This window comes from Salarias fasciatus, chromosome 9, assembly GCF_902148845.1.
Source record: "Salarias fasciatus chromosome 9, fSalaFa1.1, whole genome shotgun sequence".
NCBI lineage: Eukaryota > Metazoa > Chordata > Actinopteri > Blenniiformes > Blenniidae > Salarias > Salarias fasciatus.
This window is the reverse complement of record NC_043753.1, coordinates 21,262,408-21,274,147: the sequence shown is the minus strand read 5'-3', so window position 1 is coordinate 21,274,147 and position 11,740 is coordinate 21,262,408. Positions and strand designations below refer to the sequence as shown.

Genomic DNA, 11,740 nt, shown 5'->3' with positions numbered 1-11,740 from the left:
ACTACATTGGTGACTGAAACTTTTGCCACAAGTTTCACAAGGGTGAGGCTTCTCACTTGTGTGAGCTCTCTTGTGGCGCAACAAAGAACTCAGTTGACTGAAACTTTTGCCACATGTTTCACAAGAATGAGGCTTCTCACCAGTGTGAGTTCTCATGTGAACCAACAAACGACTCGGCTTCCTGAAACTTTTGCCACAAGTTTCACAAGAATAAGGCTTTGCACCTGTGTGAGTTCTCTTGTGGACCAACAAACAACTCAGTTGACTGAAACTTTTGCCACAAGTTTCACAAAGTATCTTCTCATCAGCGACCATTCTGACCTTCTGACATAACTGATGTCTTTTATGGTCAGTTTTCTCACACATTTCTTCACAAAGAACTTTTTCACATTCAGCCTGCTTCTCTGAAACATGAAAGTTGTTCACACTGTTTCTATGAAACATGTTGAGTTTTTTCAGCTTTGCATTTCCAGTTGATTCTGAGTCAATGTGTCTTTTCACATGGTGGACTTCAGAGTCCTGAGAGAGGAACTGCTCAGTCTCTGGTACTTCTGCTTCACTCAGGTCACTTTGATCCTCAACAGAAAGAACCTTAAAGGTGTCACTTTCAACCTTCAGAGTAAATTGTTCTTCCTTCTGCCTGAAACTGAGTTCCTCGTGTTCCTCAATCTGTGAGGATTCTGGTTCCCCCTGCTCCTCCTTAAGCTGACCAAGTCCTGGTTCTCCTTCTTCTTCTTGTTTGATCTGTGGATGTTCTGGTTCTTCTTTGATGTGCAGAGGTTCTGGTTCTTCTTTTATCTGTGGTGGTTCTGGTTCATCCTGTTCTAGACAGTAGTTTGTTTCCTGTTTAAAGAGCTGCTTCTCTCTGCAGTCATGGTCCTGTTGGAGCTCTGCAAGGAAACAAATGCAGAAGAGAAAAGTTTAGCAACATTATCTCTACAGTTCCAAATTAAAAAAAAAACACTGTTACTTCTGCAGTAAATCTGAAAACTTCCATTCAAAATTCAAAAAACACGGTGCAGTCCCATTGCTACTTATTGATCATCTTTAGCTGCTGATTGATTACTTATTTGGATTAATTTTTTTGAGGCGGTGTATTCACTCACCTGCAACATTCTGTTACAGTGGTGTGAAAAAGTATCTGATCCTTTTGGAATTTCAAATGAATCATTTTGAAATGACAGAAGGGGGAGGAATAAGTAACTCAACCCTCTGCCCAAGGAGACTTAAAGGGCAAATCAAACCAATTTTTACCAAACAATTTAAGTCAGGCGTGTGCCCAATCACTGATGAATGGCTTAAAGCTGCCCTGCCCACTATAAAACACACACCTGGTAAGAATTGTCTTGATGAGAAGCATTGTCTGATGTGCACCATGGCTCACTCAAAAGAGCTGTCTGAAGACCTGCGATCAAGAATTGTTGATTTGTATAAAGCTGGGAAAGGATACAAAACCATCTCTAAAAGTCTGGATGTTCATCAATCGACAGTCAGAGAAGTTGTTTACAAATGGAGAGAGTTGGCACTGTTGCTTCTCTCCCAAAGAGTGGCTGTCCACCAAAGATGATGCCAAGAGTTCAGCGCAGAATACTCAGAGAGGTAAAAAAGAACCCTCGAGTGTCTGCTAAAGACTTACAGAAATCACTGGCACAGTCCAATATCTCTGTGCACACATCAACTCTATGTAAAACGAGGAGGCGTGGCAACATGGCAGCAAGGTAGATGCATCTTTACCAACTCCTGCAAATTTTTCCATTAATTACTTTAAAAACGTCATTTTTAATTTCTCAGTCAGCTGTGGTTAATCTCATGACAAACTCGGACGTATTGCAAGATGTCTGAAAAAGGACACTCGCGACAAGAACGTCCAGCTCAGGGTCCGGGTCCCATGACTGGACAAACTAGCGATAAAGCTAACCCCGCATCGTGGCCCAGACACGACGAAGCAGACGACTCTGAAGATGGCGGATCCATCTCAGCGGTAATTTAAACTGATCGAGCCATTCCGAGCAGAAACTCGCTCATCTCTGGACACTTTACAGTCTACCATGGACTCGGTTACCACACGGCTCGATGTGGTTGATACTTCACTCCAAGATTGTGATGACAGGCTAACTGCACTCGAGGCCAAATGCGAGACACTGGAGAAATGCAAAAAGCTGCTGTTGGCAAAAACGGAGGACCTGGAGTCACGGAGCAGGCGTCAAAATTTGCGGATACTGGGTATTCCAGAAAACTCGGAGGGGACACAAATTACGGATTTTATGATGGAGTTCTTCGCCGTGACACTGGGCATGGAGATCAAAGAGGGCCGGGCCCAGAGCTGTTGGACCGGGCACACCGTCTTGCCTCTCGGCCAGCTGCCACCTCAAATGCTCCCCCGAGACCGATAATAGTCCGGGTGCATCACTTCAGGGCAAAGGAGTGCATCCTTCAGCTAGCGAGGGAAAAGGGGCCACTTTCATTTCGAAGATACCGAGTGCACATCTTCCCGGATTTCGTAATGAAGTCGCTCTGCGGAGAGCGTCTTTTTACAACATCAAACAGAAACTCCGGGCTGCAAACATTCGTTACGGGCTGCATTTCCCGGCCCGGCTGCGCATCGGGTTTAAATGGCGCGGAGTACAGCTTCACAACACTGGAGGACGCACAGAAATTCTACGCGGACACCAAAGCTCCGACGCTCCAGTCGGCCCCCGGTACCAACGGGAACGAAGGATGAAGTCTGTTGCACTCACTTCATCAGGTCGCCTTCACACAAGTCATGCGGACTGATAAACACATCGGCTGTATGCCTTTTCAGATTTATAGTAAGGTTCTCCTGTTCTGGTTATAATATCTAAAGTCTGAGTGGTGAGTTGATATTACACTTCAGCTGAGTGTCGCTGAGTTTTTTTTAATATATAAATGGTATTTTTATGACGTTTTAAATTCCATTCAATGTTAATTGGAGCACTGGTTTAGTGTAGGTAGGATGCTTAATGCAAAGTCTTATAGGTGCCCCATTTGGGGGTGCATTTGGTGTGCGGGAGGGGGGTGTTTTGGGGTTTTGTTTTTCTTTTTGTTTCCCCCCACATTTCAGAGGTGTGCATTTGCATTGTTTGTTGGTGTCTTCATCAAATTTGTACCGGATATTAAAACGTTGACTAGGCAATCGGGCATGTTTGTTATGTTTACTGAGAATAGTAATGGCTGATACTGCAACAATTAGAATGTGCTCCTGGAATGTTCATGGGATTCAGGGCCCAATAAAAGGCAAGAAATGCTTATCTATTTAAAAAAGGAGAGAATACAATTGGCACTGATTCAGGAGACTCACCTAAATGACAGCGAACACTCCAAATTGAAGAGAGATTGGGTGGGCCAGGTGTTCTATTCCTCTTTCACTTCTAAAAGCAGGGGTGTAGCAATCCTTGCGCATAAGACCTTGCCTCTGACAGAAGTGGAGGTTAAAGCTGACACATTATGTTATGATTAAAGGTTCTCTATGTGGACAGCCTGTCTCCTACTTAAATGTATATGCCCCTCTTGTTCGCAGCTTTGATTTCTACACTAAAGTGTTGTCTATTTTCTCCGAGTGGATAGTTGAATCTTCTGTGATAGCGGGGGACTTTAACTGTTGTTTGAATCCTCGATTAGATAAATCTAACAGATCAGTACATGTCAACACAGGCCAGGCCCAATCTCTATTTGGCTGCTGCAGGGATTTACATGATGTAGATGTATGGAGAACTCTTCATCCCAATGATAAGTCATATACATTTTATTTTAAAGTCCATAAATCATCTTCTAGAATCGATTTTTTTTTTTATTATTATTTCTGAATATGCCCTTCAGAAGGTGCTTTCTTGCCTCATTGGAAACATTTTTATTAGTGATCACGCCCCAGTGTTTTTGGTCATGTCCAGCGGAGTACAACATCCTAGGATGCAGTGGCGATTTCCAAATCATCTTATTAAAAACCCAGATTTCAGACTATAGCTAATAGAACAGTTTAAGTACTTTATAGCAGTGAATAACACTCCCGATGTTTCTCCAAATCTTTTATGGGAAACTGCTAAAGCAGTTATCCGTGGATTTACAATTTCTTTCTCCGCCAGTCTTACGAGAAAGCAGAGAGCTGAGCAGCAGATCCTCGGGCAGGAATTAAACAGACTACAGAGGGACTTTAATGATCACCCATCACCAGATTTGAGACAACAAATTGATGCTACCGCAACAGCTTTGGACACTCTTCTGTCAACGGAGGCTCAGAAGTCCCTTCTTTTTGCCAAACATAGGATGTATGAATTTGGGAATAAACCAAGTAAGTATTTAGCAAATTTAGTGAAGGCTAAACACAATTATCAGGCTATCCCTGTTGTAAAAGACACATCTGGTAAAAGAGTGTCCAATAATAAAGACATTAATAACTCATTTATGGAATTTTACAAACATTTATACAATTCAGTTAGACAATCACTCTAACTCCTTGGCACATGATTTCCTCTTAAGTATCAACCTTCCCCAAGCTTCAGATGCGCAGAGAGAATTCTTGAATAGATCCATTACACGTGAGGAAGTTAAAGAGGCCATCAGTACTTTAAAGAATAACAAGGCCCCTGGGCCCGATGGCCTCACCCCAGAATTTTATAAAGCTTTTGGTGATTTGCTGATTGACCCTCTGCTTAATATGCTGTCATACTCTTTTAACTTAGGAGCCCTTCCCCACACTATGATGGATGCAAATATCTTGTTAATTCTTAAAGGCCCGTCCATGCTTCACATGTACGCGTTTCCGCGTCCGCTTTGGAAGGTCCGCGCACCACCGATGCGGACGCGCTTTCTCCCATGCTACATTTTGAGCTCAGCTGTACGCGTCTCATGCCGGCGCGGTGATCCACGCAGCCTCGACAAGCTTTTCCGGCACTACAGACTGTTTATCTGCTCCTTTATTACGGATTATTTAGAGAAAATTAAGCACATACATTGTCAGTACATTATCTTTAAGTATTAAAGTTTATTTAGCCTTTTTTTTCTGTTTCTGAATCGCGGGGCGGCGCCGGAGCGATTAGTTACTTTTTCACAGGCGTCAGTGTAACTCTGGGAGCTCAGCTTTTTCTGAGATATGCACGAGGCTTACCTGCAGCACATCTGACGGCCAGAAGTCGAAACTCATTATTATTATTATTTTATGACCTAATTCCGGAAACTTTTGGGTACCCCGTCGTACGCAGCTTTGTCTTCTCTGCTACGAAATTACATACAAATGGTTTCTCCCTTTCAACAATAGAGGCTATACGTCAACACTCGAGCCCCAAGAAACGTATTACTAGATTTTATAGGGCCCTGTTAATCCTGAGCACCCTGTACGCTGCACATGTGAAGTCCCTCTGGGAAGCTGACTTTGGTGTTACAATATCTGAAGATGAGTGGAATGGGGTCTGGCAGAGCTCCTCGGGGTGCCTATCTACTAACAAAGCCAAGGAATTGCAGTTCAAAGTTGTACATCGGCTTCAAATTACACTAGTGAGACGTAATAAATGTAATCCTTTGTTATCAAAAATATTGTCATAAATGTAAAATTAATGAAGGTTATTATTTCCACTGTATTTTTTACTGTCCCCTTGTGTCTGATTTCTGGCATGATGTTTGTAAAGAAATGGATGTCATTTTTAAGAAGAAGTTATCTCTTAAACCCATTCCTTGTATTTTGGGTGTTCAACTCACTGCGACGATGATTAATCCAGGTGTGTCTTGTTGCAGCAGTCTAAACCAGACACACCTGGATTAATCAGTTTGGCCAATAATGCAAGACAGGAAATGAATGTGCACAACTATTTTCAGGAAGTAGTGAAGCTGTGAAAATACCCCATTGAACATTTTTATTAAAAAAAAAAAAAAAACTGTTCGTAAAACAATGGCCAAGAATGGTGTTCATGGGAGGACTCCACGGAGGAAGCCACTGCTGTCTAAAAAAACATTGTTGCTCCTTTAATTTTCGCAAAAAGGCACTTGGACACTCCACAGAAATTTTGGCAAAATATTTTGTGGACTGATGAAACCAAAGTTGAATTGTTTGGGAGGAACACACAACATCATGTGTGGAGGAAAAATGGAACAGCTCACCAACATCAACACCTCATCCCCACCGTGAAGCATGGTGGAGGGAGCATCATGGCTGCCTCAGGGCCTGGACAACTTGCAATCATTAATGGAAAATTCAACAGTTTATCAGGATGTTTTGTAGGAAAACCTGCGGCCGTCTGTCAGACAGTTGAAGCTGAAAACAGGATGGATGCTGCAACAAGACAATGATCCAAAACACAGAAGTAAATCAACTTCAGAATAGTTTCAGAAGAACAAAATACACATTCTGGAGTGGCCAAGTCAAAGTCCAGACTTGAACCCCATTGAGATGCTGTGACATGACCTCAAGACAGCCATTCATGCCAGACATCCCAGGAATCTGACTGAACTACAGCAGTGTTGTAAAGAAGAATGGGCCAAGATTAGTCCTGATCAATGTGCCAGACTGATCTGCAGCTACAGGAAGCGTCTGGTTGAAGTTACTGCTGCCAAAGGGGGGGGGGGGGGGGGGCACAAAATATTAAATGTGATGGTTCAGTTACTTATTCCTCCCCCTTCTGTGATTGTTTGCATGCTATCCTCATTAAAATATGAAAACTTATAAATGTTAGAAATGTTAGGGTGGTTTTAGTTCAAGCAGACACTGTTTTTTCATCTGTGTGATTTTGACAAAGATCAGATCACATTTGATGGTGATTTTATGCAGAAATGTGAGAAATTCCAAAAGGTTCAGATACTTTTTCATACCACTGTAATTGTTTACTACACTACCTGAGGTGGAGGGATAATGAGACATCCAGAGGGGTATTGCACAAAAGTCGGATAAATACATCCAGGATAAATGAAAATGCGCGGCTTGAGTAAGCCTAGTCGGTGTTTTCTCGGATTAATCGGTTGCACGTTTGCCGAGCCAGGATGAAAAGACGCGGCTTACTCAAGCCAGGTGTGGAGCATCAGGATAAGTGCATGTTCACGGCGTTCTTCAGAAGACCACGACATCGATCACAGAATCACAGATTGAAAATGGAACAAGGACGAGCATCTTACTTCACACGGGATGAGCAGCAGTGTGCGGACTATACTGCGGCTGTCGGGGGGGCTCACTTAAAAAGGGGGGTGCCCCAGAGTGAGGACTTTACACAAAACACGTCCATTAATTTCACTCCATATATTCCAGCCTGTACGTCTGCTTTAAGTGACGTTTAAGGCATAGCGCCCCCACGCTTCAATGGTGAGGACAAGTACTGCATGCAGGCCAGCAGCTTTATTAAAGTGAAATAGTGATGTGCAAATCAGACACTAAAAATGGCCTAATTCTGTATATGATCCATGATCATACAAAAGTGATAATAATAAAATACAGGAAATACACGGGGGAAACAGCATTTTGTCAATATTTAGGATATTTATTCAAGAATATTTCAACTCTGTGTCCGTGTTATCTAATTGAATCAATTGTCCTCATGCTGTGTTCTGTTTCATCCCTCATCTGTCATGAAGAACAAACCTGTCCGGCCAGAAAAGAACCTGCAGCAGGTGGAAACCAAACGTAAAAATATTCTGCAGTCTGGTAAGTTACTTAAGTGTACCCCAAAGAGCAATTATCAAATGAAGTGATAAATTTGTTGTCTTCTGAGAATGAATTTCTGTCTGACTGTAGCTGTTAAAAAAGTGGAGTCAGAATGATGTGGGACCCTTTCACTCCTAAAGGTGGAGTCCTGAAATAGGACGATTTTCCTATTTTCAGGAGACAGTTAAGACAAAATGATGGTGTCTGTTATATTGTCGTCCATTTCAGTGGTGTGATATTTATTTTTCCTTTGTTTCACATTTTACTCATTGCGTAGCTTCAGGGTTGTTTTATTTTATTTTTTACATCAGTGTGGTTTAGTACCAATTTCATCAAGGTTTTTTTTTTCCATTGTCTTTACAATAATTGTGAACCTTTTATTGTCGGACTTGTATTACTAAAGAAAGGATTCTGAAACGTCTGTGTTGAAAGTTATGTTGGTCTTCATATAATCTGTGCAACAAAATAATACTGAAGTCAACCAGACCCTGCAAATGCAATGACTACAGTAATAAGATTTGGCTGCAGGATGATTAAATGATGTAATGTGTAGAAAAATCCAGGAAATGCTGTAAACCACACCCATTTCTCACATTGTTGACAGCAGTTTAATCTTATCCTGGTAGTTAGCCTGCTGTGGAGCAGGTTACCTGCAGAGAATAAATCACCATGGTGACTTGCCCGGGATAAACTTGGCCAGCTTTTGTGCAATCGACTTGAGGCTAACTTCGTCCAGGATAACCACAAGATCGCCACAGGATAACAACAGTTTGCCGGCTTAATCCCTTATCCTGGTTTTGTGCAATACCCCCCTGCTTTTAGATGTTGCCAGGAAATGCCTCTTCAAACAACATCAACCTCCACAACTTCACTGGGCAGACCAGTGAGGGGAAAAGTAGTCATAGTTACATCAAGCACGTCTGCTCACAGCGCCATAATGACGGAAAAGCTCCAGCAGTCACATTCATGTGTTCATTCACACGTTTCCAAACCTGCTCTGTGTAACTTGATTTGAGGATTCCAGCTGATTTCCAGCATCCTGCGTTGACGACCAATCTCCTCCTCGTACTGAACCACAGTTGGTTGAAACAGGGTGAATATTTCCTCAGCAGCAGCAGTTAGTCTCTGGGTGGTCAAGTCTCTCACAGAGTGGTTGGAGCTCGTCTGCTGGTTACCATTGTGTTGCTGTGGACTCTCTGGAGGGAAACAAGACAAAAGTCACTGATGTGATGGATGTGAAGGTTTTACAGTGATGGGTGGATGAAACAGGACAGGACACACTGAAATCAGAAACATTCAAAAACAGAAAAAAATCTGCTCATTTCAGTAAATCTGAAAGTACCTGTGGGGTTTAAAGGAAAAATGGGAAAACTGTCTGGATGCTACATTACTTTCTCTGAGCTCTGAAACCTCTGTGGGAAGTTTCCAATGTGATATGGTTCAGACTTTTTCTGAGCATCACTTGAACGCATCATTACTCCAAACGATTTACTGAAATGTCTGTTTTATAAACGTGAACCATAAAATCTACACAAACGCGTGTTTGCTCAGATTGAGTGTAAATAAATCACTTCCTCAGCTTGCAAACGGCTCAAACACCGTTTCCTCTGTTTCTGATACAGAAGCTGTTTAATACTGAAGGTTTCTGTTACTTCACTGTGAACAAGAACTGCAGCTGCAGCCTCGTTTCTGTCTGCCAGCTTTAAAATAAATGTAACGATCCTCCAGCAGTCACATTCATGTGTTCATTCTCACGTTTCAATACCTGTTCTGTGGAAGCTGATTTGAGATTTCCAGTTGATTTCCAGATGTTTTCTCTGTCGATAAATCTCCTCCTCGAACTGGACGATAGTTTGTTGAAACGCGGTGAATATTTCTCCAGCAGCAGCAGTTAGTCGCTGCTTGATAAACTCTCTCAAAGCCTGAACGGAACTCATTGTTGCTGCAGGAGATGAAATATTTCATGAGAGACAACACAACGCAGCCGCCATGACTTCTTCTTCTTGTGGTCTTTTACTGGCGGTTGGCAAACAACTTTGAGGTGCACTAGCGCCACTAACTGATAAGGAGTGTGAACATGGAACGTCTAACTAAATCTGAATAAGGAAAGATAAACTTAAATTCGACGGACTAAACCCGTATCAATCAAAAACTTAAATAAAACTTTAAAACTACGGTTACTTGGATGCTGTTCTAAAAGTTCTATTAAATTAAATTCCATTTTGAGATTGTAGATGCTGTCTAACATATTCTTCTGTTCAGAATCATATTGCTCACATTCCGTGAATATAAGTTCAGTTGTTTCTGGCTGTCCATAATAATCACAATTGCCTGAGATGTGTTTTCCAATCTTGTACAATGAAATATTTAATCCTGTATGCCCAAACCTAGAGCAAACTGAATCACCGCCATGACTACTACTACTACTACTACTACTACTTCTTCTTCTTCTTCTTCTTCTTCTTCTTCTTCTTCTTCTTCTTCTTTTGGGTTTAATGGCGGTTGGCAAACTGAAATGGTGCATTACCGCCACCAACTGGTATAATTAGACAAGGATGATGCATAACTTAGATTGTAGTACAAAACCAAAACAAACAAACAAACAAAAAAAAAAACAATAATAATACTAATAACTAAATACGGTTGCACAATTCAGTCTCCATCAAAAATGTCCATAAAGCTTTCCTCCCTGCACTGTTAGCAGATTCTTGTAAAAGACTAACCAGGTCCAGTATTTGTTTCAGTCTAGCCAGTCTCTGTACTAACTTATTTCCATGGATATTATATTCTGACATACGCAAATCACATGTTCTATTGATTCCTTCTGACTGCAAAAGTCACAACTGCCTGTCAAGTGTCTTCCTATTCGGAAAAGTGATTCATTCAGTCCAGCGTGCCCAATCCTTAATCTTGTCATGACTACATCTTGCTTTTTATGCCCTGTTTCCTCGAGGCCGCCATGACTTCTTCTTCTTCTTCGTGTCGTTTTATGGCGGGCGGCACTCAGCTCCATAGATATCTTATAGAACATATCTAGAACATGTTATATAAGATATCTATGCTCAGCTCAGCCATGACTTCTTTTTCTCTCACTAATTTGAAGGATCACAAACAATGTTCAGCTTCATACTGACTCCTACTGGACACAGGTGGAACTGCAGGTTATCAGCTGTTCCTAAAATTATTTTAACCTTGCATAGCAGATGGGCCTCCCTGATTCAGTTCCTGAAATCCTGCAGATCTTTTTTTTTTTTTAACTTTTTATTTAATTTCTTTTGTTTTTTTTTTTTTTAATATAAATGAACACAATATGTTGTCAGAGACAGGTGATCAAAAGGGAAAGAAAAAAAATACAATAGAATATACATTAAATGTAACATATTTTCACAGCGCAGAATAACGCGCAGCATGTATACATTTATACACACTTGTACACACACTCGATTTAAAAAGAAAAAGAAAGAATTTTAAAAAAAGTCCTTCAGGTCTATGGATGTAAACCAGTCGCCTGGACACACGAGACTTACCAGGACAGCGTGCGTCAACATCCTGAACTTGTACCTTCTCATGTTGGCTGCTTGTTCAGGGAGCGCAGATCCAAAATTGCCCATACCCCCCCCCCCCCCCCCCCCCCCCCCCCCGCCACTTTTTTTGGGGACCAGAAAATATCTCAAATAGAAACCGCTAAAGCTCTGATCCAGCGACATTATTCGAATAGCTCTGTTGTTCAGCAGGGAAGTAATTTCTTCCCGCAGAACACAAACTCTTTCTCCCCAAGCCAGGGACTGCAATTTACCTTTGAACTGGTGAGGAGCTGATGCAAATTGGAGCCTGTAACCTCTGGTTACAGTCTTTATTACCCAATCTGCTGCTCCACATGCCCACCATTGCTGGGCTCAGGCCGCTAGTGGGCCGAGCGGGGACCGTGTGAGCGCTGGGCTGGACAGGGCTGAACATCATCTCAGCGGCTCTGCTTATTACAGCAAGTGCGCTGGCCCGCTTCCTCATAAATGGAGCAATGGCTTCCTCTAGAGGCCCTTTGTGCGACTGCACAGGTGTGTTCTGTGCCACACTTGTTATTCGATTTTTCATTATTTTGAA

The 11,740-nt window shown here is 42.0% G+C and overlaps 1 long non-coding RNA gene across 1 annotated transcript; it reads right to left on the bottom strand.

The window, feature by feature from the left end:
- Positions 1-732: 732 nt before the first annotated feature.
- LOC115394167 (uncharacterized) lies at positions 733-9,471 on the bottom strand. Its single transcript, XR_003932022.1, has 3 exons — positions 9,405-9,471; positions 8,632-8,835; positions 733-890 (listed from the first exon to the last, which is right to left on the bottom strand). It is a non-coding gene; the product is annotated as an uncharacterized LOC115394167 (long non-coding RNA).
- Positions 9,472-11,740: the final 2,269 nt, after the last annotated feature.